The 8,682-nt window shown below is 49.8% G+C and overlaps 1 pseudogene; it reads right to left on the bottom strand.

Annotated features, from left to right (window-relative positions):
• Positions 1 to 3,599: 3,599 nt before the first annotated feature.
• On the bottom strand, positions 3,600 to 6,919 carry LOC102133492 (coiled-coil domain-containing protein 137 pseudogene; annotated as a pseudogene).
• Between the last annotated feature and the right edge of the window lie 1,763 nt (positions 6,920 to 8,682).

The following is an 8,682-nucleotide window of genomic DNA, read 5'->3' as shown; positions in this document are numbered from 1 at the left end:
CTTCATCTTTTACAGAGGAAGAAATTGAGGCCCAAATCAGTATGTAACTTGGTGAGAGTCTCCCACTTAAATAATTGGTAAAGTTGGAATCCAAATCTAAGCATCCAACCCCAGAGCCCAAGCTCTCAACTAACCCTGATCACTTTTTTGAGTAAGGACTCTGTATCTCTCAAATGCCCCCTATTAAAATGAACCTCAGCCATGTGGGAGCAGTGTGATTTTTTTTTTCCTGCCCCTAAAGCATGTTGAAGATTTGGGGACAAGTTTTACTGAAACTCCCCAAGGCACTAGCTTTCACCCTTGGTGGTGATTATCTAGTGACTACAGATGCCTAATTAAATGAGTTCAGGCACACCGATCTCCTTAATTCGGTTTCTTCCAACTCCCATCTTCATTCTGCCCTTGTCTTTGAACTCCTCATGCTTTGTCTCAGTGATCTCCTCCACTACCAGCTGTTACCATCTTCAGTATTGGGATGAATCCCTGACCCACAACTTCAGCCCAGACCTGGCTCCAAATCTCCATGTCCTTCATTCCACCTGCTCTAAGACCTAGGCACCTGGATTTTCCCTAGCGTAGCTGAGGCTGGTGTGCCCCACCCAGATCCCATGGGGTCTTTTTTCTACCCCCATTTCCAAGCCGCTGCCTGCATTGCTGCAGGTAGAGGCTCACACCTGCAACCTTCGCCTGAGGCTTGCCCTTGAGCAATGGGAGCTGCCTCACCCAGACTCGTACTCCCCACCTTCACCTGACCTCAGATACCGATAGCTTCTGTTCCAAGAATCTAGTGCAACTTCCTTAGACTAGCAATCAATACCTCCTGCACCTGGCGACAACCTCGCTGTCAAATCTTCACTCCTGCTCAGCTGCAGAGCGGCTCCTCGGCCCTTAAGAGTTCCTCTGTCTTCTGGCCTTCTTGCCTTTGCTCGTTCTGCTTCTGTTTGGAAAGTCATCTGCCCTGCTTCCAACTGTCAACATGCTACACATCCTTTGAAGGCCAGTGACACTGCGCTTCTGCCCACGAGGCATTCCCAAATTGTGCTTGCCCTTGCAACATGGGTTATTGCTAGTTATGCATGGGTCTCTAGTCAGCATGGTTTGTATTCTAAAAGGTCAAGAATGAATCCGATTCTCTCAGCTGTCTCTAGTTAAGGGTTCAAATGTGTACCCACCAAAGGGTATTGAAGTCCTAACCCTCAGTACCTGTGAGTATGACTTTATTTGGAAATAGGGTCATTGCAGATGTAATCAAGTTAAAATGAGGTCATTAGGGTGAGCCCTAATCCAAGAGAAGAAGAGAGACACAAACAGACGGGCACAGAAGGAAGATGATGTGAAGACACACAGGGAGAACACAGAGGCAGAGATTGCAGTGATGACGCTCGCATGAGCCAAGGAACTCCAGGACTTCTGGCAAAACCAGAAGCTCAGAAAAAGGCATGGAGCAGATCTCCCCTAGAGTCTTCAGAAAGAGCATGGCCCAGCTGACACTCTGATTCCAGACTTCCAGCCTCCAGGAAGGAACTGCAAGAGAATAAATGTCTGTTGTTCTAAGCCACCCAGTTTGTGGTCCTTTGTCACAGCAGCCCTAGGACACTAATATATTAAGTATCTCACACAGTACCTTCCACAGAGTAAGTAATGGCAAAGGCTTGTTGAATTCACGTGGGGGTAGAATATTTCTCTCACTAGCTTTTTTTTTTTTTTTTTAAACAAGCTATTTAATGGTTATTGTAACATGCCTTGCACTATGTTGATAGAACCTCTCAGATTTCCTAAACCTTTTCTTGTTATTCCATACCTATACACTACCCAGCCCCCACTTGTATGTTCCATATGTACTCTTTTCTTTTCTCTTCTCTTCTCTTCTCTTTTTCTTTTCTTCTGTCTTTTTTTTTTTTTTGGTAGAGACAGGGTCCCACTATGTTGCTCAGGCTGGTCTTGAACTCCTGGACTCAAGCAATCCTCCTTCCCTGGCTTCCCAAAGTGCTGGGATTACAGGCATGAGTTGCAGTGCCCAGCCATTCCATATATGTGATGGAGAAGAGAGCTTACACCAACCTAACAGTTACTTAATGTTGTATAACGAACCATGGCAAAGCTTAGTGGCTTAAAACAAGAGTCATTTATTACATTTCACAGTTCCTGTGCAGCAGCTTGGCCGGGAGGTCCAGACTCTGGACTTCTCATGAGGTTGCAGTCATCTGAAGGCTTGACTGAGGCTGGAAGATCCACTTCCAAGGTGGCCAACTCACGTGACTGGCAGCTTAGTGCTGGCTATTGGCAGGAGGCCTCACTTTCCCTGCAGAGGTTGCTTAAGTGTCATGATGGCATGCTGGTTGGCTTCCCCCAGGCTGAACCACCCAAGCAGAGAGCAAGACAGAAGCTACAAAGCCTTCATGACTTAGCTTTGACAGTCACAAATCATCACTTCCATCATGGTATACCATCTACACAGGCTAGCCCTGATTAAATGTGGGAAGGCATGAATACCAGGAGGTGAGGATCATTGAGGTCCATCCTCATTAGTCAAGGCCATGCAATCTCAGCATGGGCAATACCATCCCAACCAGGCAAAAAAAATTCATTCTTGGAAAGAATGAAAAAAAATTACTTTTTATGTATAAGCAAAGATATACATACTGTACATAAACAGATACAAAGTATATCTGTGGCGCTGAAGTTTCATGGTGAAGGGAACAGACAATAAGGAAAAAAATTGTCTAAAAAATCTTGGGGGTGGCTGGGCATGGTGGCTCACGCCTGTAATCCCAGCACTTTGGGAGGCTGAGGCAGGCGGATCATGAGGTCGGGAGATCGAGACCATCCTGGCTAACACAGTGAAGCCCCATCTCTACTAAAAATACAAAAAATAAAGTGGGTGTGGTGGCGGGTGCCTGTAGTCTCAGCTACTCAGGAGGCTGAGGCAGGAGAATGGCATGAACCCGGGAGGCAGAGCTTGCAGTGAGCCTAGATCGCACCACTGCACTGCAGCCTGGGCAACAGAGCGAGACTCTGCCTCAAAAAAAAAAGAAAAAAAAAAATCCTGGGGGTGATTTTTTTTTTTTTAATTTGAAAGTAAACTTTAATGTCGAAAATGCAAACTTGGGGAGGGCAGAAAGATCACACGCAAGGCTGCCACTTCACACCTGGAGGGTTGCATGGTGGCCGGGCAGAGGCACTCCTCACTTCCCAAATGGTGCTGGGCAGGCGGACTCCACTGCTAGATCTGTGACTTGGGTTTAAGCCTCTCCCTTCTGCCCGCATCTGGAGATGCTGATAGCCTGGGCTCTCCCTCCTTTGGCTCGGGGTGGAGACTGAAGCCTGGAAAGACCCTGCCCTCAGCAGGAACTCCCCCTGGGCCCCGCTCTGTGACCCTGAGCCCAAATCTGGATCCTTCCTTTACTTTCTCAAGCCACTTTGGGCCTGCCCAGCTCTTTTAGAGCCCTGTCATGTAGGTGACGATACTGTTTTCCCTTCCCTTCCCTTCCCTCCCCTCCCCTCCCCTCCCCTGCCCTCCCCTCCCCTCCCCTCCCTTCCCCTCCCCTCCCCTCCCCTCCCCTTCCCTTCCCTTCCCTCTCTTTCTTTCTTGCATTTTAAATAGAGACAGGGTTTCATCATATTGGCCAGGCTGGTCTTCAACTCCTGACTTCAGGTGATCCACTCGCCTCAGCCTCCCAAAGTGCTGGGATTACAGGCGTGAGCCACCGCGCCTGGCCCCCATTCTCACCTTCTTGGTGTAAGTGCTGTCATCACGTTCCACCCCAACCAAACCTTGAGTGGGCAGCCTCTGCAGGGGACCACTCACAACTGGCCTGTAGTCACGGTCCCCTGCAGAGCCCTCACAGGTGGTCCAGATGTGCCCACTGGCCCTACCCCAGGTGTGTCTTCCGTGCCTCTGGTCTGCTCTGCCTGATGTGCGCCGTGCACTTGACTCTGCTGACTCCCAGGGGGCCTCCATCACACACAGAGCCAGCCTCATTAGCGGTCTCGGTAGGTGGTGTTCAGGGACAGGGTAATGGGATCCAGCCCTTCCTAAGGTGTACCTGGGCTGCAACTCAGAATGGACGTTCAGAACAAAGAGACGCAACTGTGAGTGTCCCTGGGCCCCAGAGGCCAACCATCAACTAGGCCTTGGCCCTAGTCCATCGGGCACTCACCCCTTGCAACATGTGGACCCACTGATGCCCAGTCTGTGAACGAGTACCTGGAGGCCTCAGCCCACGCTGCTGGCATGGCCAGAGAAAAGGATCTGCCTGCCTCTCCCCCACCCAGGTGTGGCAGCTCCTGGTGCCAGTTTCCCAGGAGCATGGCCAGGCCCCGGGTCTCTCCATCACAGCTGTGGCTCTCGCTTCTTCCGGGAAGTGAGGTGGGGTCGCTCCTCTTGCAGCAGTCACTGCTTCAATGCTCTGTAGGCCTGCACGGCCTCCTATCTCTCCTCCCCACAATCCGCTGGTAGGCCAGGGAGGCAGTCAGAGGCTGAGACACACCGCCAAAGCTCAGAAGCATCCTCAGCATCTGCGATCTCCTGCCAGGCTGGTCCTTGCTTATGCTCCTCCCAGGCCTGGTGGTCAGCTCTGGAGGCTGCAGGACAACCTCACCAAACTTCATCGTGTCTCTGAGCAACTCCTGCTCCAGCCTGTCTGCCATCTTTTCCTCCTTTTTCTGCTGGACTTTATCTAGTCGTCGCTTCTGGAATGCTTTTTTTGCTTTTTTCAGCTCAGACTTCTCCTTGGGAGCTGCCTGGACGTCTGGCTGCCGGGTGGCCTGGTTCTTGCTGAGGAATAGCACGTGCTGGACCTCTTGCTGCATGCGCTGGATATAGGCCTAGTCAGACTCCCCTTTCCTCTGCTTGAACTTGGGGATGGCGATGTCGGGCTCCACTCCCTTTGCTTCCTTCTCCAATGTCTTTCTGAAGGCCACCTGGGCTGCTTTCTTCCTCTTCTTGTTACCGATCGGGTTTTTCATCTTCTGGCAGCTCCCCATAATCTCCCGGAGCCAGAAAGGGATCTCCTCTACGTCCTGGTTCTTGGGCGTGCAATTCACTTTCTTCTCTTTGCTGCGAAGCCCGGACCACGGGACTGGGCGCTGCTTTCCCAGCGGCTGCCCTTGGTGCCGCCGCTGCACCCGCCGGGGACTCCCAGGACCCACTGGCACCCTGGGCACCGCTGCTCCACCTCCAGCTTGCGCCATCTCCATGCTGAAAGCTTCCCTAGTGAAGCCACTTCTGCCTTCCTCCAGTTTTTAAAATGGTTAAGAAACACTGGCTAAAACTTTTTCAGTTGTAAGCAATAAAACCCAATTCAAACTGACTTAAGCAAAAATGAAGTTCACGAGTCTGGACTTCAGGTATTGCCAGATCCAGAGGTTCAGATATTATCAGCAGTGCTTTTTCTATCCATATTACACACAGACTGTCTCCAAGCAGCTGTCCGTGAGGGCCCCTGTGAGTGTTATTTACATCTTACTGCCCGCTATCTGGGAGGATTGTGAAACACTGCCCAGCCCTAACAAGCCTAGATTAGACAGCAGTGTAGGCGCTAAGACTCCCACGTATATGGGCAGAGAAGATAAAAGACCTTCAACCATTTCACAGTGCTGCCTGGGGAGGGCTCATTTTCTCCTGATATTCTAGGAGAACAAGAAACACAGGGCTTCGCAATCTCATAGGTATAAATTCAAATCTAAGATCTACCAGTTACTAGCTCTGTGATCCTTAAAGTTCTTAAAGCTTCGGTTTTTCATCTGTAAAATGGAGGTAATGGTAGTCACCCATAAGACTATTGCTAGGATTAGTTGAGACCGTGCATGTAAAGTTTCCCACAGAGCACCTGCACATGCTAGCTAAAAGAGGAGAGGAAGAGGAGGAGGATTGTAAGTGGGGGATGCGTATTTCCTATTTCCAGAGAGGGGAGGACACCTGCCCACTCCAAATGTTTTCTGCTCTTGTGTTGCTTTGCTTAAGGTTGAAATCCCCAGGAAAGAAACACAGATTGGCCAAGCTTGGGTGATGGGTAAGGCCAGGTGAAGTCAGTGCACTTTGCTTGACCCACCAAGGTCACCCAAATCGGGGTGGAGTGGTTCCCCAGAGGAAAATTGGGTACTGTTAGGAGATAGGAGGGGACGGACACTGGGTAGGAAAAGTGCAGATGTCCACCACAGACATCCTTTAATGCAATGTCCCAGGAAGCCCTGACCCATACTTTCTTCCCCTCACCCCCTTGTGTCTATTTTCTCTTCTAGTGGCATCTGCAGAGAAGGAATAGGTGATTGTGGCTGACACAGTCAACTGCCTCACCCAAGGACCTTTCCCACCTTCTTTTAGCTGCCTAAGTTCAAGAGTTGACCATCCCTGGCCTGCTCTGCCTGATGTGTGCTGTGCACTTAGCTCTGCTAACTCCCAGGGGGCCTCCATCACACACCGAGCCAGCCTCATCAGCTGTCTCAGTAAGTGGTGTTCAGGGACAGGGTAATGGGATCCAGCCCTTCCTAAGGTGTACCTGGGCTGCGACTCAGAATGGACGTTCAGAACAAAGAGACGCAACTGTGAGTGACCCTGGGCCCCACAGGCCAACCATCAACCAGGCCTTGGCCCTAGTTCATCGGGCACTCACCCCTTGCAACATGTGGACCCGCTGAAGCCCAGTGTGTGAACGAGTACCTGGAGGCCTCACCCCCTGCTGCTAGCATGGCCAGGGAAAAGAATCTGCCTGCCTCTCCCCGACCCAGGTATGGCAGCTCCTGGTGCCTGTTTCCCAGGAGCATGGCCAGGTCCCGGGTCTCTCCATCACAGCTGTGGCTCTGGCTTCTTCCGGGAAGTGAGGTGGGGTCACTCCCCATGGAGCCACCGCCACTGCTTCAATGCTCTGTAGGCCTGCACGGCCTGCTGTCTCTCCTCCCCACAATCCGCTGGTGGGCCAGGGAGACAGGGGAACAGGGCACCTCCCCGGCCCCAGGAAGGGAATATCGCTTGGACTCACCAGATCATGGTAATTCCATTACCCTTGCCAGCAACTGTGGGTACATGACTATTATAGCCAGTGGGATTTAATGGGATATCCTCTGGGCACCTCTGGGAGAGTCGTTCCTCCTGAATAAAAAGACACATGGGCCAGGCACAGTGGCTCATGCCTGTATTTCCAGCACTTTGGGAGTCCGAGGCAGGTGGAACACTTGAGGTCAGGGGTTCGAGACCAACCTGGCCAACATGGTGAAACCCCGTCTCTACTAAAAACACAAAAATTAGCTGGGCGTGGTGGCACATGCCTGTAATCCCAGCTACTCGGAAGGCTGAGGCAGGAGAATTGCTTGAACCCGGGAGGTGGAGGTTGCAGTGAGTCAAGATCATGTCATTGCACTCCGGCCTGGGTTACATAACAAGACTCTGTCTCAAAACAAACAAACAAACAAACAAACAAAAAAACCACAAGGAAGAAAACCCCATCTCTTCTTCAGACTGATGTTTCTGGGTTCACATGTGATACCTGGAACAGTGGTAGCCTTCAGCCTTTCTGGAATAATGAAGAGGCAAGCCCAAGAACAAAGCCAACATGATGAGGATGGCAGGACAGAAAGACAGGGAGAGGTTAATCCTTATTGAAGTCAGTCATTGGCTGAGCTACCCATGGATACTGCCTCCAGACTTGCTTTGATGCCTTACTGCCTAAACTACATTCAGGTGGGTTGACTCATACCATAGCCAAAGCATCTTAGTGATATATATATATGCTTGTCTATTTCTAAATCTCTATCAAGGGTAAGGAAGCCTTTTAGGTCAGTGGTTCTCAAAGTGTGGTCCCTGGACCAGCAGTATTGACATCACCTGGAAACTTATTAGAAATGCATATTCTTGGGCCCCATCCAGTTCTCATTAATCTGAAAGGAAAAATGGGTGCAGCAGCAGTCGTGTTTTCACAAGCATTCCAGGTCATTGTGGTGCATGCTATAGTTCGCCAACCTCTGCTTTATATACTACTCTGTTGTCATACCGACATTAGAACTGACCACTGGGAGTGAGGACACCACTCATTATTCCTTCCAACTTACCTTTTTCTGTCATTGCTTCATTTGATTCTGCTATCCCTAAAACAAACAAACAAACAACAAAAAAAAAAAAAAAAGAAAAAGAAAAAAAAAAGGGAGAGAAAGAGACAGAAAGGATTTGAAAACTGTTGGCCAAATAAACCTTTTGCTTTGAGTTTCAATCTGCTGACTCTGGGTCATCAGCTCTTTCCAAACAAGACTTTGGGTGTCTGCAGAAACCTGTAGTAGCTAGAATGTGGTGGACATTTCCAAAATATTTAGAACACTAATAATCACTGTTATCAATAATGCTCCATAGGGATCTCCCTTGAGCTATTGGAAGTGAAGTTAGCAAGGAACTTAAGAGGGGTGTGCACTGCTTGGGGTGAGCAAAGATAATTTGGAGGGGCAGAGGAGCCCTGAGAATAATGTTAGAAAAAAAAAGGAATGAAAAACTTGCTGCAAAAAGGAGAAAAGAAGGAAAGAAAGGAAAGAAAAAGAAAATGATTCTCATCAGGGAAGCTGGTAAAGATGGATTTGTTTTCCAGGACTCAATACATTTAGACAAAGGAGCCTAGAGAGGAGATCCAGGTTTGGGGGTGGTTTGAGCAAGGTGTCCAGGAGGGAAGGTAGGGGCATGTCTGGACACCTGGGCAGCCA

The sequence above is a fragment of the Macaca fascicularis genome, chromosome 2, assembly GCF_037993035.2.
Source record: "Macaca fascicularis isolate 582-1 chromosome 2, T2T-MFA8v1.1".
Taxonomy (NCBI): domain Eukaryota; kingdom Metazoa; phylum Chordata; class Mammalia; order Primates; family Cercopithecidae; genus Macaca; species Macaca fascicularis.
The sequence above is the reverse complement of the archived record's forward strand: the minus strand, read 5'-3'. Positions and strand labels throughout refer to the sequence as shown.